The sequence below is a fragment of the Apium graveolens genome, chromosome 10, assembly GCF_009905375.1.
Source record: "Apium graveolens cultivar Ventura chromosome 10, ASM990537v1, whole genome shotgun sequence".
Classification (NCBI taxonomy): Eukaryota; Viridiplantae; Streptophyta; class Magnoliopsida; order Apiales; family Apiaceae; genus Apium; species Apium graveolens.
The window spans coordinates 31113322-31137889 of NC_133656.1; the positions used below are offsets into that span (position 1 = coordinate 31113322).

The 24568-nt window shown below is 34.3% G+C and overlaps 1 non-coding gene across 1 annotated transcript; it reads right to left on the reverse strand.

Moving 5' to 3' along the window:
* Positions 1–22065: 22065 nt before the first annotated feature.
* On the reverse strand, positions 22066–22175 carry LOC141694963 (small nucleolar RNA R71). Its single transcript, XR_012564240.1, has one exon. It is a non-coding gene; the product is annotated as a small nucleolar RNA R71 (small nucleolar RNA).
* Between the last annotated feature and the right edge of the window lie 2393 nt (positions 22176–24568).

Here is a 24568-nt window from a genome sequence, read left to right on the forward strand (position 1 = left end):
TGACGCTTGAGGACAAGCATCGATTTAAGTTTGGGGGTGTGATAAGTGGCATTTTATACCACTTAGAACGTCTTAAAATGGCTTAAATTGGTGTCTGGAAATCAAGTATTTTGTGTATTTGATGCATTTTTCTAGTGTTTATGCATTTCAAGGTATTAGTTGCAATTCGGAGGAGGAATCATCAAGAATAAGCCTTGGCATGTGTTCACCATTGCGAGAGGAAAAGAACGGGCAGATTACGGCGAAGAAATGGAGCAAACCTGGATTTTTTCCAGTAGGGTCCTGCGCGCCCGCGCAGCAATGCTGAGCGGCCGCGCAGCAGCCTTGCGCGCCCGCGCAGAAATGCTGAGCGGTCGCGCAGGGTCGGGGAAAAGGATAAATTATTTTAGACTTCTACTTCTGTTTGGCTTCCAACTTCTATGTAATCTGAGTTTTATGGGACTATTATATAAGTAGATTTGAGACGTTTTCACAGAGAGAAAAAAAAGGAGATTATGTTTTAGATTGTGTTTTGCACAAGAAGCGAAGGAGATAAGGAAGAAGACCGATTTAGCACACCGCAACGAAGAGGAAGCATATATTCTTGTGATTCTTGTTTCGTTGTAACATTGGATGCTAGTTTTCTTGCTTTGACTTATTTACTCTTGTAACGTACTCTGTTTTAATATAATTAGTTTAGTTATTATTTTCTTGTGTTGTTTATCATGATTTCATATGAACCCATGATGGCGATAAGTTCTATTATGGGCTAATCGTGATCATGGGGTTGCAACGGATTTATTATGAAATTCTTTAGTTAATTGTTTAATACTTTAGTGTGTGATGATTGCATGATATCTAGTATTGGTTGTGCGTATTCGTCTTATGTGCGTCGCGAACATATAAGATAGGGTGTTAATCTCTTGTGAAGCGACGGTGGATCTTGAGATTTAGAACTTGCCATGCTAGCATAGGTTCATGTACGTTGTGCATGATTAGTGGGTAACTCTAACAGTTTTATTTGCCCTATGTAATCAAAAGGAATAACTTGTGCTTAAATCGTTGTGTTGTCCATTTCTGTAGACATATAGGAACTCAACATAATTGATGACTATTCAACTTCTATCTTAATTGTGGATGTTTGGTAGAATGGTATTAGTACAATGAAAGTTGGCTTTTATCAGTTCCGTGTTATTCGATTAATATCATCACTGTCACATGCTAAAGGTAATAACAATGGCTATAGAAGGAAGTAATAATGAAGTTGTGATCTCATGAGTGTTTTATTATTGATAAATTGAAGTGTTAGTTAAGTGGTTAATTAAGTAGTTAATTATAATTAATATTTAATCAACAATTTTAAGTGTTATCTTAACATTGAGAAGTAATCATACATTGGTGAGTGAGTTTAATTAGACAATAACTTAGTCTGAGTCTCTGAGGGAACGAACTAGAAAGTATTCTATATTACTTGCGAACGCGTATACTTGCGTGAATATTAGTGCATGTTTTCGCCCTAACAACAGCAGCATGAGACTTCTTCATTTCATCAAGGTCAGAGTGAATTACTTTAACAGAAATAGTGGAGGTCTTAAGATGAAACTTAAGATCAGGAGTTTGAATTTCATCATAGGCACGATGAATATGTTGCAGGCCAACAACAGATGAGATAGAAGTATTTGCAAGTTTCCATTTATAATCCCATTTTGTCTATCGAAAATGATCAGCATCAGTATTTTAATAAGATGGATTTTTATTGAAGTGCGAAGAAGAACCAATATTGGAATTCTTAGATGCATCAATAACTTAAACTGAGCTGTGTCAGAATCATCTGCATTACTGTCATTACCAGAATCAGACAACCCATCAGAAGAATTTGCTGAAGCAGGCAGAATTGCCTTGCCTTTATCGAAATCCTTTGCAAGAGGTGCCTGTGGCTGATAAGATCCTGAAACAGAAACATGGTAACACCTAAATCTCTCTGTTCTTTTCAAGTGATCTCATCACTTCTCACACAATATATTACTTTTAAGAGTAATATTGTTCTCACAGAAGAAACTTTATAATTAAAAAAACTTAAAAGATTTTTTTCTCAAAGCTGCCTCTCCTTTTTCCAGTACAGGAGACTACCACTCAAAAAAATATTGTTTTTATGATATTTTTACACAGTCGCACAGAAAGGCTCAATCACACATTTAAAAAAAAATAAGAGATGGATGATAAGATTAGTATATTTGTCATATAAATAGAGGTAACCTCAAAGAAGAGACTATTTATAATCATACAAACATGAGAATATATGAGGAAGTTAGCAATACCTAAGGTGAGTCCTCAAGTGGAAGTGAAGATAGTGGAGGAACAAACAACACATCAAGATGCTTTTGTAAACTAGTAATTAGTAGGGGATTATCAATAGTAACTAGTTCAGTTGAAGGATGAATCTTAGCAGGAGCTGTTGTAATATCAGGATTTGATATGTCAGGAGAAGGTGAGAGACCGACATCAGTACTTTGAACTGATGGTTCTTGTGGAGTCTGAGAAATATGAGCTGCTTCAGCAATGCTTGGTGAAGGTTCTTGTGTGCTCTTCTTAAAAATAGGATCATTTAAGATTGCATCCACCTTTGACAGTATCTCCTGATGAGTTTGCTTTTCCTGTAGTAGTTGAACAGAGTCAGCAAGAAGATCACTCTGAGCAATATTAACAATGATTTGTGCAGCCTCATTGTCTGCATCTTCCCTTTGAGAAGATGGTTCTTATGTGATTGGATGTGTTGCAGTTGCTAAATCCCTTTGAGACTTAGGTTCTTGTGTACTGACATCCTTGGAAAGAGGCTGAGTTTTTTTCTTCTTTCTGATGTATCCAACTACTTCATCACTTTTTCTTTTCAACTGCTCTTTACAGTTGTCTTGAGTTCAGCATTTGCTTTAATTACTGGAAGCTTGTCGAGCAGAGCACTAGCATCAGTAGTTGGCTTCTTGGTTCCAGTAGTGTCAACAGAGTCATCAGGATGTTGATCAATGGATTTCTTGAATTTTGACAAAGACCCTATTGGCATCTGATCATCTGAGTCAGAATCATCATGTATGATCAGTCTTCTTTTCCTGACCGGAAAATAGTCTTCTTTCTTCTCATTCTCACTCAATGAGGCTTGTTTAGCTTTCTGTTCAGAAGTGCAGATTTCTTATACAGTCTTTTCTTTGTTACAACTGATGTCTTTTGAGAGACAACAGATGAGGCTAATTTAGAAGCTGGGTGTGTTTGCTGTTTGGAAGAAGAAATACTTGGGTTAGAAACAAGATGGGCGGTTTCTTGATTCTCAGCATCAGGAACTGTGACAGAGGTGCCAGCATCAGGATTTGCAGGCACTTGTGTAGGAGTAGGTCTATTTCTTAACAGAAATTGCCTAACCTCTCTAGGCAGAAAGGGAGGTCCTGAGAATTTATTATTTTCATCACTTTAATATGATCAGTGATTGCTTTTTCAGAAATTTGAAAAATATGAAGTAATTCATCATCATTAAAAATAGCATTAGGGCATAGAAAATTGAAAATTAGTTGTAGAAATCTAGTATAACCTATCACTTCTGAAGCATCCGATCTCCTAGCAATTATGAATTGTAGTATAGTATTACCATAATCAAAATTACCAGATTAAGGAAGAGAGTACCCAATTTTCAGAGAAGTGGATGGAAGAGCATCAAAATTTGTTGTCTTATTCAAGAAACACGACTGATGCACTCAAAGAAAAAATTCCATTCTCTTTTCAGTTTAGTCCTTGCCAGTTTTCCAAATGGTTATGATTTCTCCTTGATAGCCTAAAGTCCTTAGCATATCAAACAGCTGCTCAGTGGTATAAGTATCAGGAGCACCATCAAGGGCAAGCAATCTCAAGGCTTGAAGAAGAATATCAGCATCAACTTCATATCTTTGGCCCTCATACTCAAAAGAAAAGCCAGTGTTTGTTGAATTAACCAAAGTTGTATTCTATACCTGCATGACAACCCTGTATGACACCTTGATAGGATTCGTAAGAGCATACCCAATTGGACATTGAAGTAGAAAATCCTGAATATCATGAAAAGATTATGGTAGCTGCTGATGTGTAAGCAGAGCTACGTAATTGTTAGTGCCAAATGTATTTCCATGAATGATTGTGATTTGGCTGAAAAGTGGTGAAACTTGAGACGGTGTCATGATGTGTATAGCTTGTGTGAGAGAGTATAAGTGAGATGTACACAATGAAACTATGTGTATGATGAATTGTGTCATATAATTTCTTCTGGTTATATAACTTTACTACTCCGGAGTATGTATAACGCATTCATATGAAGAAGGTAATTTAGTGAATTTGACTTTGGACAGGTAACAATTACTGAGTAATAGAATTTAACGGTGGGGTAAATTTCGGAAATAAAGACAAAATACATATAGATATGTCAAGACACAACTGTAGAAATTTGTTTATCAGATAATCCACCATTAACCATTAATTAAGTGAGACACTTAATTGCAGCAATAAAACTACTCATAAATTAATTATTACTAATAATCTGAATTAGAACATGCTAACTTGTCGTCGGTATGTGAGACCTCTTTTCTTTCAAGATTTGACAAACTCAGGATATGTTGATTGGAATTTAAAAGTTGTTTGTCAAAGCATCACAAATTATTAACAAACCACAATTTTAATCAAAACAATCATCAAGATATACATTTTAAGTAGACGATGTAAAGATTAACAGACTTCAATTTAAGAACATTCACATGCATATATAGCGAAATAATCATAGACTAAATTTTTCAATCAAAAGAAAGTTCATTAATATATCAGAAGAGTACATTTCATGAAATTTGTGGATTACATGCAAAAGAAGTTACAAGATAGTCATAGTCTAAAAAGATGAACATCAACAACCTTGGTCTAAGAAGCCTGACAAAGCTGATGGTGAAAAGAAACGGACGGAGGATGTTCAATGATTCTTCCTACTTTCAACAAAGAGAACAGCAGAACGAATAATTTTCTCCTGCTGTTGAAGAGTGTGGAGGCGAAATTCTCTTTGGAAAAACAGAAGATCATTTTTTATGATATCTGGAAGTTGAATCCAGATGTCCTGTGGAATCTCGTTGATGGGATATGGAGATGGTGTAATATCCCGTATTTTTAGAATTATTATAATTATTATTTGAATATATATATGTGCTTTTATGATTTGGAAGGAATAAAATGGTGGATATTTTATTCCTATTTGACGAGTTGGTGTTATTAAATGGTAAGGTGCTAATTGTTAAGTGTTATATCGATCCTTGTTAACTTGTAAAAATATTTACTTAAATGTATTATTTTCAAAATTTTATTTGAAAACCGATCATTTTATTGATATCGGTAAATTGAGTTCGTTTAGTAATATTAGAGATTGGATGAATATTATGTCTGCTATGTGTTGTATGTAATATTAATTGTGTGGAACTCAGTTGTGTTTGAGGATTATTTGTATTATTAATTACTGAGTCGTATCGTTTTATTTTTGTCTTTAAAAAGTGATTTTATTGAAAAATTAATTTCATAAATATTTAAATTATCTTTAAAATTATTTTTATGACTTTATAATTACAATAATTATTTTTGGGATTTTATAAAATTTAGAAATCAATATTTCATCAATTATTTAGCCCTATATGATTTTCTGATTTCATTTATTTGTAAAATCCGTATTTAATTCCAAAATTCTTTAAAAATTTTAAAACTCATATTTATTTAAGTTTGGAATATTCCGAGAATTTTAAAATTATTTTAGAAATTTTTAGGATTAATTTCACTCGCGTGTTGATTCGTTTAATTGGTAAAAGCGGAATATTATTTTTAGTTCTCAAGATTATTATTTTTATTATTATTCTTCGAAAATAAATCCAAATTATTTAGTTAATGAATTTTAATTGATTATTTAATTAGAGTTAATTATTTCTTATGATTTAAAATTTCTCAAAAATAGTTTCGAGCTTTAATAATATTTTAAACCTCGATAAATATTATTAAATGATTTATTCTTATTTTATTCGTAGAAAATAAACCGTTCGTCCGTTTAATACGAAACGAATGCGTACAGACTCAGAAAAATATTCCGCTTTCATTAAAAATACTTTCAAGACCCAAATTCTTTTGTTTTGAAAGGTCGCTTATTTTACAAGTCATTCTTAGTCAATTTTTTATCGATAAATCATATTTTTGACCCGATTTCAGTTTAAAACGTACCTAGTCGAATGTTTTGGCGAGACGAGTCATGTGTTATATGAATTATGTGATACATGAGTTATGTGCTTATGTGCTATTTGAATTATGTGTGTACGTGGGTCAAGAGTCTTGTGTTTGACTATCTTCTTTATGTGTGGGCTATCGTATGGGTAGACGATAGGCTTTTGACACGCAGTTCGTTGAGTGATTATCGTTTGGGCGATTAAAGTTCTATATTTTAATTATAGATGCGGATCTTTCGAGTTGATCAGGACAAGACGTTGGATAAAGAATGAGATGAAATGGTATTGGGTATCTAGCTTCTAGCAATCGCAGGAGCAGCATATCAGTAAAATGTTAAAAATAAAGACGGTGATATTTTGAGACAGAATGTCAGAATAGATGTGGTTTTGCGAGTGTGACTAACTGCTAAAAACCCAAAGGCAAGTACCCCTGAATTCACTTATCGTTCAAGTGATGTTTATTTCAAATCATATTATGCAAGTATCCCTATCATCACTTATTGTTCAAGTGATATTTATTTTAAATCTTCTTATGCAAGTATTGCTTTCCTCATTCTCAGTTCTGATTTGATAAATGTTTTACATATCGCTGAATTAAATAATTCTATTTATGCAAGAACTCTTCTGCTATTCTATGTTCAGAATAGATTTACAAATGTTTTGGGTTTTGAGAAAAATGATTTTGTTGCAAATATTCCTGCCCAAGTGAATGGGGGAATAAAATTATTTCGGGTGTCGAGTATTATGACCCCTTTTCAATAAAAGGTTTTAAGATTGGATGGTTACTGGTTGCGTAAGAGGCCGAGGCACCGGTCCAGCGTGAGCTATTATACAGAAGTGTAATACGGAAGTGTAATATCTTACAAGGCTTGTTATGCCTTTTCTGGCGCCCTATAGGTACCGTATGGCTGCGGGATACGGGTAGTACCTATATTTACGGTATGGCTGCGGGATACCAGTGTTGTTTCGTGACTGATCATCAGGAACAGCATAGTTCATAATTGGTTCCAATCTAAAATATTGTTTCCAAATTGTTTTGATAATCATAGAATAAATGATTTATCAACTGTTCTGTTTTGGATTAAAGTTATTCTTTCTTAACACTCAGTTGCGGAAAATTTCAGTGTTTATAAATGATTTTGAAGTTCAGATTGTTGCTGTAGCATTAGTTGCTCAGTGATAATTAGAATCTTGAATGAATTGGGATCTTCTTAATTATTCAACCCGTCCTTATCAGGCTGGTTTAGCAGGCTAAGTCTATGGAAACTTAGTCGATAATGATGGATACTGAATAGTTAGGAATTTCTTGAATGTTGTTTTATGGATAGCTGATGCATTCGTTGCTCAGATATGAAAGTTTTACCAGAGTCTATTTTGAAAACACACAATTCTGAAGCTCTTGCAAATATATTAAGAGTTAAGTTTTGAATAAAGTTTATGATTCAATCCATAATCATTGTTTCATGTTGTTGTGGTTTACGATATTTCCGTAAACACTGTTTTACGAGTTTTAATTTTCGTCAAGATTCAAAGTATTGCTGAAGCATTTCGCTCAAAAATATCAAAATGGTTTGAATACAATTAAGGAATCAATTCTGGGATTCCTCAATTAAAATTTTATGATTCAACAATTATGATTTTAAATGTTCTGCTCTAATGCAGATGTCGGTTTTATATCAAAATGACCATATATATGTTATAATTAACTTGCTGAGCATTTCTTTCGCTCATACTTGCCTGTTTTTAAGTTTAACCTCCAGCGAGGATTAGCTTGCGCTGTTTAGCTGCGAAATTCGAGGAAGCAAATAAAAGCTCTTGGAAGGTGGTTAGTCCAGGGTTTGCGGGCTAGTGTAAGTTTTATTGTGTAAAGTTGTTTATATTATATTATATTATAATTGTGTACTGTATTTGGGCCTAGAATACTTCTTTTCGAAGTTATACTAGTGGGTTTAGTTTTGAGTTGGAATTTATTGAAAAGAGTTTTAAAAGAAAGTAAAAAATTTATTGATGGAATTTGGATTTCTTGTTTCTAGCACTGTAACCTTAAAAGATCTTGGATTAGTTGGGGTCATTTATGATAATTATCTTCCGCTGGCATTTATTTATTGATTTAACAGGTTAATTTGGATTGAAGTTTTATAGTGACGACCAAATCCTCTGACCCCGGATTTTGGGGCGTTACAGGTTGGTATCAGAGCTGAGGTTATAGTAAACTAGAAACGAGAGTGTGTAGGAGTGTGTATAGCTATGTGAGGACGTTTGAGTTCATATCGAGTTCCTGTTGGACTATTGGATATAGTACCAACGAATAAGTTAAGATAGGCGCATTCGTTTCAGATGGTTGTGTTTAGCTGGATAAAACTCCTGGCGCTTGCAAACTTCAATTGTGGAATCTTCCGAGGCTACTACAATTCGACGACGATGAAGATTATCGATATCCGTGGAACATGAAGAAGTGTCTAGAATCAGATGGCGAGTCAACAGAAGAGTTTAAATTGAAGATAAATATTAAGACTTTGGCAATACCTTCTTTTTCAATTAATTCTTTTGACTTCTCTCAAAAAGAAATATCAGTTAGAAGACATAATCCCTAAGACCGGTTTATTCATTTTGTGCCAGAATTTTATTCTCTGGACTTCATTTCCTTCAGAAATATCAGCTTTGAAATCTTTTCAGTTTTATTCATTTGATTTTGAATTCTTTGATATTTTTATTCCGACTGAGATGAACAACCCTAACTGTAGGGAACACAAGGTATACCTGTCTGTGTGATAGGAGTTGGATGGGACGCCATCACTTGTGTGTATTGTGAATACATGAAGGTTAACCACCTTTAATAGTGTCTTAATTTGGGCACGCAATACCAAGTTCATTTGATCATATTGATCTCTCAGTTATTCTTTCATTTCAAGAATACTTTTTCTCAAATTCAGATTCTATCCTGTTATGATATGAAATTCTATTCTCTTTGAAATTCTATGATTTTATCATCTCAAATATTCAAAGGTATGCCAATCAAGTTAAGCTCATTTATCTTGGTCGAGCCAAAGTAAGGCTATGTGATGGGATTACCAACAACAACAGTGGATTGCAATGTGATTAAAATATCAGTGGCGTATACCGAGGTCGGTCTGTTTCTTTACTTCTTTCTCTATTTATCTCTCTCTCTTTCTTTTTCTTTCTCTCTATCTTTCTTCTTTCTCTTGATCAGTAAAAGTGATTCTATTGAGAAATTGGTCAAATGACATGTGGAAGGAACAGTGGTGTGGAGTGAAGCCTCCGTAATCATTATGTTATACCAGGAATTCAAGTTCATCTAAAAGTTTAAGAAAGGTTGCGTATGCAAGAGTGGGAAGTTGGTTAGAAGAACCTTAGTCCGTTCTTCTGCTGATTCCGAGGACGGAATCCTTATAAGGAGGGTAGATTGTAATATCCCGTATTTTTAGAATTATTATAATTATTATTTGAATATATATATGTGCTTTTATGATTTGGAAGGAATAAAATGGTGGATATTTTATTCCTATCTGACGAGTTGGTGTTATTAAATGGTAAGGTGCTAATTGTTAAGTGTTATATCGATCCTTGTTAATTTCTAAAAATATTTACTTAAATGTATTATTTTCAAAAGTTTATTTGAAAACCGATCATTTTATTGATATCGGTAAATTGAGTTCGTTTAGTAATATTAGAGATTGGATGAATATTATGTCTGCTATGTGTTGTATGTAATATTAATTATGTGGGACTCAGTTGTGTTTGAGGATTATTTGTATTATTAATTACTGAGTCGTATCGTTTTGTTTTTGTCTTTAAAAAGTGATTTTATTGAAAATTTAATTTCATAAATATTTAAATTATCTTTAAAATTATTTTTATGACTTTATAATTACAATAATTATTTTTGGGATTTTATAAAATTTAGAAATCAATATTTCATCAATTATTTAGCCCTATATGATTTTCTGATTTCATTTATTTGTAAAATCCATATTTAATTCCAAAATTCTTCAAAAATTTTGAAACTCATATTTATTCAAGTTTGGAATATTTTAAGAATTTTAAAATTATTTTGGAAATTTTTAGGATTAATTTCACCTGCGCGTTGATTCGTTTAATTGGTAAAAGCGGGTATAAATTGTGTTTCAAAAATTGTTTTAAAATTACGAAATTTATGTTTTTATGAAATTCGGGATATTTGTAACATTTTTAGACTATTTTCGTGATTTTCTGAATTTGTTTCAAGTGCAGCTAGGTTCGTTAAATCATATAATGCGGGTATAGTGTGCGAGTCAAAAATACTTTAAAAATTATGAAAAATTTATTTTATTAGTTTTTAATTATTCCGAGAATTTTAAAACTTATTTGGTAATTTTCGGGTCAATTCTACCCGTAAGTCTTCTCGTTAAATTCTAAATTTCGGGACAAAATTAGGCTTGTAATTACAGAAAGGACGTGTGGCAGCCTACCAGAAACCCTGTGCTACGTGTTGGTGTTGTAAAAAAACAAAAGAATAAAATCTTATAAACTACCCTGGCGTACCCCCACCCCCCTTATTCATTTTCTTTCCTCCTGTTCCACCTCCACACCCCTCTCCCTTCTTTTTGTCTCTCTGTCCCTCCCTGTTTATATACTTTTAATTTTCGAAAATTCATATCTTCTCAACCGTATATCCAAATTTCAATTGGTATATATATAAACGATCAGTGCTTCGATACCTACGCATAGGTATATATATTGCAAGGTTTTGAGAAGAAAAATTGCAGGGCATATTTCCGTTATATTTCTGTTTTAATTTATTTTCGGGACATTAAAAAGGAGTATGACGGTGGTGATTACTCCATATAGCATCTCAGCGTGTATATGTCTATGGCTATTAATTTCGAATTTTTCTGGAGATATTTTCCGGACATCAGATATTCTCTTCGGGGTGATCAAAATTTATTTTGGGTAACGATTCTGAACTTCCGCCTTCGTACTTGTGTAAATTATAGCATGTTAGTGTTTATATATTTATTTCATAATTTTTAGAAATTGTTGGAGAAGTCACTTTTGGTCCGAGTTTTGGTTCAAGTGGCTGTGTTATTCATTTCTGGAGTTTTTATACGCGTAAATATAAATTATTGTGTTGATTGTTGTTGGTTGTGTTGATATGATATCGACTGGCAGTCCGAGAAATAGAGGAGGTGTTGTCCGATTTCCAAGAAAATATTGTTTTTAGTTCTGAAGATTATTATTTTTATTATTTTTCTTTGAAAATAAATCCAAATTATTTAGTTAATGAATTTTAATTGATTATTTAATTAGAGTTAATTATTTCTTATGATTTAAAATTTCCGAAAAATAGTTTCGAGCTTTAATAATATTTTAAACCTCGATAAATATTATTAAATGATTTATTCTTATTTTATTCGTAGAAAATAAACCGTTCGTCCGTTTAATACGAAACGAACGCGTACAGACTCAGAAAAATATTCCGATTTTATTAAAAATACTTTCGAGACCCAAATTCTTTTGTTTTGAAAGGTCGCTTGTTTTACAAGTCATTCTGAGTCAATTTTTTATCGATAAATCATATTTTTGACCCGATTTCAGTTTAAAACGTACCTAGTCGAATGTTTAGGCGAGACGAGTCCTGTGTTATATGAATTATGTGATACATGAGTTATGTGCTTATGTGCTATGTGAATTATGTGTGTATGTGGGTCAAGAGTCTTGTGTTTGACTATCTTCTTTATGTGTGGGCTATCGTATGGGTAGACAACAGGCTTTTGACACGCAGTTCGTTGAGTGATTATCGTTTGGGCGATTAAAGTTCTATATTTTAATTATAGATGCGGATCTTTTGAGTTGATCAGGACAAGACGTTGGATAAAGAATGAAATGGAATGGTATTGGGTATCTGGCTTCTAGCAATCGCAGGAGCAGCATATCAGTAAAATGTTGAAAATGAAGACGGTGATATTTTGAGACAGAATGTCAGAATAGATGCGGTTTTGCGAGTGTGACTAACTGCTAAAAACACAAAGGCAAGTACCCCTGAATTCACTTATCGTTCAAGTGATGTTTATTTCAAATCATATTATGCAAGTATCCCTATCATCACTTATTGTTCAAGTGATATTTATTTTAAATTTTCTTATGCAAGTATTGTTTTCCCTATTCTCAGTTCTGAATAGATAAATATTTTACATATCGCTGAATTAAATAATTCTGTTTATGTAAGCACTCTTCTGCTATTCAATGTTCAGAATAGATTTACAAATGTTTTGGGTTTTGAGAAAAATGATTTTGTTGCAAGTATTCCTGCCCAAGTGAATGGGGGAATAAAATTATTTCGGGTGTCGAGTATTATGACCCCTTTTCATTAAAAGGTTTTAAGATTGGATGGTTACTGGTTGCGTAAGAGGCCGAGGAACCGGTCCAGCGTGAGCTATTATACAGAAGTGTAATACGGAAGTGTAATATCTTACAAGGCTTGTTATGCCTTTTCTGGTGCCCTATAGATACCGTATGGCTGCGGGATACGGGTAGTACCTATATTTACGGTATGGCTGCGGGATACCAGTGTTATTTCGTGACTGATCATCAGGAACAACATAGTGCATAATTTGTTCCAATCTAAAATATTGTTTCTAAATTGTTTTGATAATCATAGAATAAATGATTTATCAACTGTTCTGTTTTGGATTAAAGTTATTCTTTCTTAACACTCAATTGCGGAAAATTTCAGTGTTTATAAATGAATTCGAAGTTCAGATTGTTGCTGTAGCATTAGTTGCTCAGTGATAATTAGAATCTTGAATGAATTGTGATCTTCTTAATTATTCAACCCGTCCTTATGAGGCTGGTTTAGCAGGCTAAGTCTATGGAAACTTAGTCGATAATGATGGATACTGAATAGTTAGGAATTTCTTGAATGTTGTTTTATGGATAGTTGATGCATTCGTTGCTCAGATATGAAAGTTTTACCAGAGTCTATTTTGAAAATACGCAATTCTGAAGCTCTTGCAAATATATCAAAAGTTAAGTTTTGAATAAAGTTTATGATTCAATCCATAATCATTGTTTCATGTTGTTGTGGTTTACGATATTTCCGTAAACACTGTTTTACGTGTTTTAATTTTCGTCAAGATTCAAAGTATTGCTGAAGCATTTCGCTCAAAAATATCAAAATGGTTTGAATACAATTAAGGAATCAATTCTGGGATTCTTCAACTAAAATTTTATGATTCAACAATTATGATTTTAAATGTTCTGCTCTAATGCAAATGTCGGTTTTATATCAAAATGACCCTATATATGTTATAATTAACTTGCTGAGCATTTCTTTCGCTCATACTTGCCTGTTTTTAAATTTAACCTCCAGCGAGGATTAGCTTGCGCTGTATAGCTGCGAAATTCGAGGAAGCAAAGAAAAGCTCTTGGAAGGTGGTTAGTCCAGGGTTTGCGGGCTAGTGTAAGTTTTATTGTGTAAAGTTGTTTATATTATATTATATTATAATTGTGTATTGTATTTGGGCCTAGTATACTTCTTTTCGAAGTTATACTAGTGGGTTTACTTTTGAGTTGGAATTTATTGAAAAGAGTTTTAAAAGAAAGTGAAAAATTTATTGATGGAATTTGGATTTCTTGTTTCTAGCACTGTAACCTTAAAAGATCTTGGATTAGTTGGGGTCATTTATGATAATTATCTTCCGCTGGCATTTATTTATTGATTTAACAGGTTAATTTGGATTGATGTTTTATAGTGACGACCAAATCCTCTGACCCCAAATTTGGGGGCGTTACAGATGGGATTCCATTTCAAAAAATTGTCACAATATTTGTGCCATAGTTGTAGAACCAGCTGGAGTTCGCCATTATTTGTGAGAAATGAAAATGAAGAGATGTGTTTGAGTATGAGAAGATGTGATTTGACTGAGGGATGAGTGGTCATTTAAATAGTCGTTAGAGAGAGAGAGAGAAGGAATAATAAGAGACCGGGGATTTGATTAATAATTAACTGAAGAGTTAACTTAATAAATTAACCAAAAATTTTATTAAGGCGCGTCTCCCTAGATTGATTTGTTATGATTACAATGAGATATTTATTCATACATGCATAATTAGCAAATAAATTTATTTAATTTATCATGCATATAATAAAATACATCAAATATTCCTGGCTTAATATATAAAGTAGCATTTACAACATATCAGGATTTGATCAATATACATCAGGATTTAATCAAATATGAATTGAAAAGAATTTATTTGTCCCAACTAACCGTACCAAGTTTATTTACAAGCTTTGTAAATGTTACTTCAGGTAATGGCTTTGTGAAGATATCTGCCAACTGCTGATCAGTAGGAATAAAATGAAGCTCTATGGTTCCTTCCATGACATGCTCTCTTATGAAGTGATATCTGATACTGATATGTTTGGTAAGAGAGTGTTACACTGGATTTCCTGTCATTGCAATAACACTTTGATTATCACAATAAATAGGAATTTTTGAAAATGATAATCCATAGTCCATGAGCTGATTTCTCATCCATAACAACTAAGCACAGCAACTCTCAACTACAATATATTCAGCCTCAATAGTTGAAGTGGAAATTTATTTCTGCTTCTTGCTGAACCATGAGACTAATCTGCCTCCCAAAAATTGACAGCTTCCTGATGTACTCTTCTTGTCTATTTTGCATCCAGCAAAATCAGCATCTGAATAACCACATAATGCAAGATCAGCTTCCCTTGCATACCAGAGTCCAAATAAAACAGTACCCTTGAGGTATTTGAAAATTCTCTTTACTACAATTAGATGTGGCTCCCTTGGATTTTCCTAAAATCTTGCACACAAGCAAGTGGAAAATGTAATTTCTGTCCTACTAGCAGTCAGGTATAAAAGAGAACCAATCATACCTCTGTAGCTTGTGACATCAACTGATGTACCTTCATGAGGATCAAGTTTTGTAGTAGTTGCCATAAGAGTACTTGCAGTTGCACTTTCTTGCAAACTAAACCTCTTCAGTAGATTTTTTGTGTACTTGGACTGATTAATATAGATGTCATTATCAGTCTGTTTAATCTGCAAGCCTAGGAAATAGCTCATCTCTCCCATCATACTCATCTGATATCTTGATTGCATCAACTTTAAAAACTTATCACACAGTGTTTGATTAGTTGATCCAAAAATAATATCATCCATATAAATTTGTACTAAAAGCAAATATTTACCTTTATTCAGATAAAATAAGGTTTTACATATTGTACCTCTTTTGAATCCACCTTCAAGTAGAAACTGAGCAAGGGTTTCATACCATGCTCTAGGTGTTTGCTTCAGTCCATAGAGTGTTTTATCAAGCATGTAAACATAGTCAGGATGTTTAGGATTCATAAATCCTGGTGGTTGTTCAACATAGACTTCCTCTTCAAGTTCTCCATTGAGAAAAGCACTCTTGACATCCATCTGGAAGACTTTAAACTTCTTGTGAGCAGCATATGCCAAGAAGATTTTGATTGCTTCCAGCCTAGCAACAGGAGAAATGTCTCATCATAGTCATTACCTTCATGTTGGGAATAACCTTTAGCCACCAATCTTGCCTTGTTTCTGATGATTGTTCCATCAGAATCAGTCTTATTTCTAAAGACCCACTTTGTGCCTACAATTGATATGTTCTTAGGTCTAGGCACCAGCTTCCATACTTCATTTCTTTCGAACTCATTCAATTCTTCTTGCATAGCCATGACCCAATCTGCATCCTTAAGTGCATCTTCTACTTTCTTTGGCTCTTCTTTTGAAAGTAGATTATGATATAAACATTCATTCTGAGTTGCACTTCTTCTCTTTACAACATCATCAGGATTTCCAATGATCAGATTAGGAGTATGATCTTTAGTCCAATTTCTAGCACCGGGTAGTGTCCTTCTAGAGATAGATGCTCCCCCTGAATTGTATGCCTCATCAAATTCATTTGAGGCTCCCCCTGAATCTGTTGTGTTATCTCCTGATGAAATATTGGGACTTGACTCATGTTCATCTGATGTTGAGTTAGCATGGGATTCTGAAAGATTAGATTGAGAAGAACCTTGAGATGATTCTTCAGTGTTAGTACCATCAGCTGACCCTTGCTGTTGCTCACCCTCAAATGTGCAGGTTCATTAGTACAATAATTATATTCAGAATCTGAAGGAGTGTCAGGATTTCGATCATCAGGATTTGACAGTTCATTAGAGTTTGATCCAGATTCCAACAATGCATTTTCATTTACAAATATTAGATTCTCATGAGTGTCTTCTTCAAAACCAGGAATCTTCTTATCATCAAAAGATACATTTATGGAGACAACTACAGTGTTTGTTCTCAGATTGAAAACTCTGTATGCCCTTGATGGTCAGTATCCAACAAAGATTCCTTCATCAGCTTTTGATTCAAACTTTCCTAGATGATCAGTATGAGTTCTCAAAACAAAGCACTTACATCCAAATACATGAAGATGTTTGAGACTGGGCTTCTTTTCTTTCAGCATCTGATAAGGAGTAACACCGTGTCTGTTTATCAGAGTGATATTCTGAGTATAACATGTTGTGTTTACTACTTCAGCCCAAAAGTAAGTGGTTAGTTTTGCTTCTTCTAGCAGAGTTCTGCCAGCTTCAATCAAAGTTTTGTTCTTCCTGTCAACAGCACCATTTTGTTGAGTTGTACCTGGAGCTGAGAATTGTTGTTCTATGCCTTTGTACTTGCAGAATTCCTCCATTTTTGAATTCTTGAATTCAGTGCCATTATCACTTCTCAGAGTTTTTACTTTATGAGTGGATCTATTTTCAATTTGCCTTATGTGGTCTAGAAGAATTTCTGGAGTTTCATCCTTCCTGTGTAGAAAATAAACCCAAGTATATCTAGTGAAATCATCAACAATTACGAGTGTGTACCTTTTCTTGTTGATGGACATTATGTTCACTGGTCCAAAGAGGTCCAAGTGTAGCATGTGATATGGCTCAGAAATATAGAATTATGTTTTGCTTTTGAAAGATACTCTTCTTTGTTTGCACTTTTGGCAAGCATCACAAAGACCATCAAATGAGTATAGCATATTTGGTAATCCTCTTACAAGCTCCTTCTTGGCAAGTTCATTGAGTGAATTGAAGTTGAGATGTGAGATCTTCTTATGCTAGTTCCAGCTCTCATCTGCTGATGCCTTAGAGATAAGGCAAGTAGCTTCCTTTTCAAGACTTTCATGTAGCCTTGCTTCATATATGTTACCATGTCTATATCCTATCAAGACAATTTTCTTTAACTTGTTATGAATAACTTCACAGCGTGAGTCATAGAATACCACATGATAACCTCTGTCAGTGATTTGACTGATGCTCAGAATATTATGCTTCAGTCCATCCACCAGAGCTACATTCTCTATTACTACCTTTACAATTATCAAGTTGCCATATCCTAGAGTGTGTCCTACATTTCCATCTCCATAAGATATATCTGGGCCAACCTTCTTCTCAAATTCTGACAATAGGGATTTATTTCCAGTCATGTGTCCTGAACATCCACTATCCGAGACAAGTGTATTTTTCTTGTTACCCTGTAATCAGAAGAATAATTAATTAGAAGGATTTTTAAGGACCCACACTTGTTGGGCCCTCTTTTTGGACGACTTAAGCCTTTGTGTGTCAGGAGTACTTCTGACAGTTTTTCCTTTGTCAGGATTTGTCTTGTAAGAAGCAGATTTAGTAGAACCAAAAGAATTAAGAACACAAGCAACTTTATCAAATTTAGGCAAAGGTTCATAATAGTTGTGATACAGCTTATGATAGGAACTACAAGTATAAATCGAATGCCAACTACTACCACAATGAAAACAAGGATTTTGTGGTTTATAAAATATTGATCTACCCCTAACATCAGACTCAGGAATAGCAGTTTTCATTTTCGTACTCCTCCTGCAATCAATAGCAAGATGATTAGTATTTCCACAGTTAAAACAAGTTTTTCTAGGAGCATTGGGAACAACCTTATAATTTGAGTCCTTAGAAATATCTTGCTTACCATTCCTGTTTCTTTTAGGACTTTTTACTTGAGGTTTGTCAGTAACTCAGGTAATTTCTTTTTCAATTGTCTTGCTGACAAAAGTCCTATGTTCTTTTCTTTCTTAACAGTCTTAATAGTTTCCTTGCTTTCCTTTCTTTGAGATTTGTTACTTACCAATTTTTCTTGTGATACTGAGGTTGAACCCTTTTCAAAAATGGATTTGGGTTCATCGGCTTCTGTAGAGATAAACTTAACAGGAGTCTTAAGGGAAATTTTATTTTCAGTGTCAACATCTTTAACTCCATCTTTATAGCCTAGGCATTCTTTCCAGTTTTTCTTTGAGATCATCTCATGAGCCTTTTTTCCTGAATCAGACCAGGCTTTAAGGGTTTTTCTTTCATTTTCTAAATCCTTTTCTAATATACTGTATCTAGACTCAAGGATCTTTACTGTATGTTTAGCTCTCTCATATTCTTTCTTCAAATCAATCTGATTTATTAGGTCAGACTCTAACTGTACATTCCTAGATTTCAAGATCTCAATTTCAGTTATAAATCTATCATTTTCTAGAGTCTTATTCTTAAAAATTACCATGCAGAGATTTAAGAATAGATTTCAACTCAGATTTATCTTTAGTATCAAAAGAGAATAAAGAAATTGGTACCTTAGACTCAGAGGAAGCAGGATCATTAAGGCTAGCCATCAGTGCATATCATGTGTCTTCATTTTCAGAATCAGAGGAGTCCATCCAATTCTTGCTTGATGTGATCAAGGCTTTGTTCTTCCCTTTATCATGCTTTGTTTTCTTGCACTCTGTAACAAAGTGACCAGGTTCATCACAGTTGTAGCACTTGATCTTTGTCATGTCTACCTTTCCAGTTTTAGAGTCCTTTCCATCTCTTCTTCCAGTTGACTTCCTTTCACTTCCAGTGAACTTCTTCCTAAAGCTTCTGCTGTTCTTAGACTTCCTGAATTGCATCCTCCTGAAGCCCTTAACCAGCAATGCAGCCATTTGCATGACATCAGAATCTATCATGTTCTCATTAGTTTCAGAATCAGTATCATCATCAGGATTTGATGATGAATCATCAGTATCTGATTCCGGAAAATTGTTCTTCTTTCTTACAACTCCAACAGACTTTTCTTTTAAAGCTTTATCATTTACTTTCAAAGCAATTGATTTTCCTTTGCTGCTTTTTTTCTCTTTCCTTTGCTGGACTTCCAAATCATGAGTTCTCAGTATGCCATAGACTTCATCCAGAGTAATTATTTCCAAATTATACTGATGTCGTATGATTGAAGTCTGAGTTTCCCATTCTTCACTCAAGGCTCTCAGAAACTTGGTGTTTGAATCCTCTCGATCATACACCTTTCCCACCAAAGACAGATTGTTGAGCAGAGTCAGAAATTTGTCATAGATGTCAGTGAGACTTTCATCAGGCTTGGCCTCAAAGTGTTCATATTCTTGAAATTAGAACAGCCCTTCTTTTCTTCTTGATGGCCATGGTTCCTTGATATTGAGTTTCAAGAGCATCCCAAATCTCTTTGGCAGTCTTGTAGGCTATAACCCTGTTTGAGATCACAGAATCAAGACTGTTATGCAAAATGTTTCTTACCTTTGCATCTTACAGCACATCTACTTTCTCTTCTGGTGTCCACACAGTCTTCTCCTTTAGCTGATAGTGTTCAACAACAGTAGGAGTTGCAGGCACCAGTTTTGTTGGTATGTAGGGTCCATCATTAATCACGTCGAGATAATCTGGATCAGTAGCTTCGAGGTGCATGAGCATCTTCACCTTCCATGTAGGATATTCAGTCTTTTTCAGAATGGGAATTTTGATACTTTCATACTTGTTCAGAGACATGTTTAGATTGTTTCTTATTGTAAGTTTATCAGTGAGCTCTGATACCATATGTTGCTTAGTAAAGATATAATTGTTTAAGGGGGGTTGGATACAATTGTATAAATGTTTCAAACAAGTAATAAGATATAACAGCTTTTTATATTTCTGATAAAAACTGTTACAAAACCCTCTCAAGAAATACCGATGTTCTTGAGAGCTGCTAGGTCGAATGATACTCGAGATCGATACACTATGTGATAACCTAAACTGTGTTTATATACTACACAGCTACAACTAAATAATCTAAGATATGCATTATCAAAAGCTAACTGAAACTAATACATATCTTCAACTGAATATATAAAGTCCTCTAACTCAGACGTAAAAGATATCTACTCCACAATACAAGGAACAAAACAAATCTTCTAAGCTGACTGTCTTCAAATACTAATGACATCCAAATGCTGATGATGTGTCAAATCCTGACGACACCCGAACAGCCAGATCCTGAGCTTCTTCTGATCATTGAGAATTTAATATGTAACAATTTAACCTCAAGTATGTGGTATTTTTAATGCATTTTGTGTTGAGTATGTGTAGGGCTTTAGTTGGAGTTGGAATGGACTTCTATATGCTTTTATGATGATAAGAGATCAGGAAATGAAGTGCGAGCGCTTGCGAGAAGATCAAAATGAGAAACAAGAAAATTGCATAATTTTTTTACAAAAGCCAAGCACGCTCGCACTTGACCTAGGCGCGCCCGCGCCCCTTTTCCAGTAGCAGAGCACGCCCGCGCTAGGTCGGGCAGACAGAATCCTGATTTTAGTACGTTTTGGATATTCTGAGTGGCCAAGTCAACCTGGAGCATATAAATAAAGAAAAGGAGACAAATTAAACAAGAAGGAAAAAGGGAGAACTCTGGAAACCAAAAAGCACACAAGACGGCTAAGAAAAAGAAGATTTAGTTCTACATCGTTCTTTTGTATTCTTCAAATTAGGCAATACTTTGGATGCTTGTTTCGGATTTGTTTTTTAAACCTTAATACTTTAATATTCTCTTGTAGTATTCAAAACCTTTTTACTCTCATGTTTTCATTGGAACCCATGATGACGAGCCGTTCGATTATGAACTAGTCGTTATCGTGGGATTCTAACGGATTTATTTATGGAGTTTAGTAGTTGATTGCTTTAAGTTTTCAGTGTGTGATGAATTATTGATTTCCTAGTATGGTTGTTCTTAATATTCTTGGATGCGTAGCTAACATCTAAGTTGTATTGTTAATCTCTGTTGAATGCGAAAGTGGATATAGGAGTTTAGAACTTGCCATACTAGCATAGGTTTATGGATGTTTTAACATGCATAATTTGTAGTATAATTTTAACCATCTTACGCTGCCCTATATAATCTCAATGGACAATTGTTCTTAAACCGTTATGTTTTCAAATCTTATAGACATATAGGGTCTAAACATAATTGGTGTCTGCCCAGCTTCTCTCTAATTTGTGGATGCTGAGTAGTAGGGTACCCGTATATTGAACGATAAAGTGTACTAATTTCGTGTTGTCTGATTAGCTATCGTAACCATCACATACTATGATTAAAGGCATAAAATCTGAATGAAGTAATTAATGAAGTTAGAATCCCATGTTTTATTTCACATAAGTAACTTGATTTTAATCTCTTAGTTAATTCATTCTAGCATAATTACTTTTAGATAATCAACTCAATTTGATACTTGTCTTAGCAATGAATAATAATCATACATTGTTGCATAAGTGCACATTCTGAATTAAACCAATCTCTGTGGGAACCTAAACTTAATCTTATACTACTTGTGACCGCGTACGCTTGCATATTTTTGTGCGAACAAGTTGCCTGTTAATATCTCTCTTTGTAGTGTCAGGAAAAATAGACTCCAATCTTTCAATGATGTCTTTCTTGACTTGTCCAATTTCTATCTTGATCTCAGACACATCTTGAATGCTCTTACTCAATTTGCATAGCAGTTAGGAGAATCTTTATGTGAAGCTTGGGAGCGCGATAAGGAGATGCTTAGAAAGTGTCCTCATCATGGAATGCCTGATTGGATGGTAATCATTTGCTTCTATAACGGGTTGGGAGCACATTTGAGACCCATGCTAGATGCATCATCGGGTGGAGCCTTATGGGCCAAGAGCTATGAGGAAGCTTATGAGCTAATTGAAATGATGGCTGCTAATGAATATCAAAACCCAACTTAGAGACTGCCACAAGGTAAGGTAGCAGGAATTCTGGAGGTGGATACAGCTACGGCTATAATGACTCAGCTAAAGGCATTGACTATGAAAGTCGATTCTCTGACCAACTATGGAGTTCATCAGGTATCAAGTGTTTGTGAGCTTTGTGCGGGTACACATGCGATGGATCAATGTGCTATATCTAGTGAGTCGGCACAGTTTGTGAGCAATTTTCAGAGACCACAACAACCAGTTCCTGCCACTTATCATCCTAACAACCAAAACCATCCTAATTTCAGCTGGAGCAATAATCATAATGGTATGCAACATCCACAACAGCCTTATCAGCTGTTTGGAGCCAAGCCATTCAACCCTCCAGGTTTTAAACAATAGTATGCACAAAGGCAACAATTTCAGCCACCGGTAATGCAACAAATATCTCATAGAAGTACAGGTTAATCTGCTAATGAAAAATATGAATTGGAGGAATTGAGGCTAATGTGTAAAAGCCAAGCGGTTTCGATCAAAACCTTGGAGAATCAAATAGGACAAATTGCTAATGCGCTGCTGAATCGACCATAATGAACTCTTCCTAGTGATACGGAAGCTAAACCAGGCAATAGGGAAGTTAAAGAACAGTTGAAAGCAATCACTTTGAGGTCTGGAAAGGTTGCTAAACATCAAAAATCAGAATCTGAAAATTTTCGGCAGAAGCCAAGCGCGCCCGCGCTCCATACAGGTACGCCCGCGCCTGCCCCTGTACCAGAAATTATAAATTTTGATGATACATCTGACCAGAAAGATGGCGAAGTGGAAATGAAGAAAAATTATTCTGAACACACTATTCTTGAACAGAATACAGGAGACAAACAGGTCTATCTGCCTCCTCTATATCCTAAAAGACTTCATAAGCAGAAGTTCAACAAGCAATTTGCCAAGTTTCTAGAGGTTTTCAAGAAATTGAATATTAACATACCTTTTGCTGAAGCTCTAGAGCAGATGCCGAGTATGCTAGGTTCATGGACGGTAATTTATCTCGGAAGTTGAAGCTTAAGGAGTTGGAAACCGTTGCTCTAACGGAAGAGTGTAGTGCGATGCTGCAACAGAAACTGCCTCATAAACTTAAAGATCCAGGAAGTTTCACGATACCATGCACCATTGGCGAGTTATCTTTCGACAAGTGTTTGTGTGACTTGGGAGCTAGCATCAATCTGATGACATTGTCTGTCTTTAGGAAACTTGGTCTGCATGATCCAAAACCTACAAACATGTCCTTACAACTGGCTGATCGGTCCATCACTTATCTGCGAGGTATAGTGGAGGATGTCTTGGTTAAGGTGGATAAACTCATCTTCCCTGCTGATTTTGTCATCCTAGACTTTGAGGAGGATAAGAAGATTCCTATTATCTTGGGAAGAACATTCTTAGCTACAGGCCAAACTTTGATCGATGTGCAAAAAGGAGAACTTACAATGAGGGTTCAGGATCAGGATGTCACTTTTAGTGTCTTCAACGCAATGAAATTCCCCACAGATGAAGAGGAGTGCTATAAAGTAGAGCTGGTCGACTATGTATTGAATTCGGAGCTTGATCAATTGCTAAGGTCAAATACCTTAGAGGGAGCCATTGTAACGCCTGGGAAATTACGCTTGTATTATATCGTATTAATGATAAATTATGTCTTTTAATATGTCATTTATGTGTAATTAGCTATAAAACCCTAACTGCTAAGTGCTATGTGTATTCCGTATTGTCCGGATATTTTCTTCGTATCAAAAGTTATACGACCCGAACTATGATTTTATAGCTGATATTTCAAATAAAATAATTGGCCTTATTTTTCATAGAACGGCTTGTACCATCGCGTTATTCTAAACATCAAGATATTTTAAAAATATTCTCGTTTCGCGAAAAATGACTTTTCTGGGCCCCATTGGGTGTTAAAAACCCCACAAAAATCAGTTTTTTATTTTTATAAAATTATAGGACTTTCATTTATACAATTTTTTGTCATTTTTGGATTATTCACAATTTTTGGAAATTTTTGGCATATATATTGTATATATAAAATACTTAAAAATTAAAATTCAATACTCAAAAATTATAAAATTAGGGGCCAATTAATTTTAATACATGTATAATTAGGGTCTTAATTTTAATTAGGAGTATTATTTTACCTACTATAAAAAGCCTAATTTTTATATAATTATTATTAATTAATTATTGAAAATCATAAAAATAATGAAAATTCTCT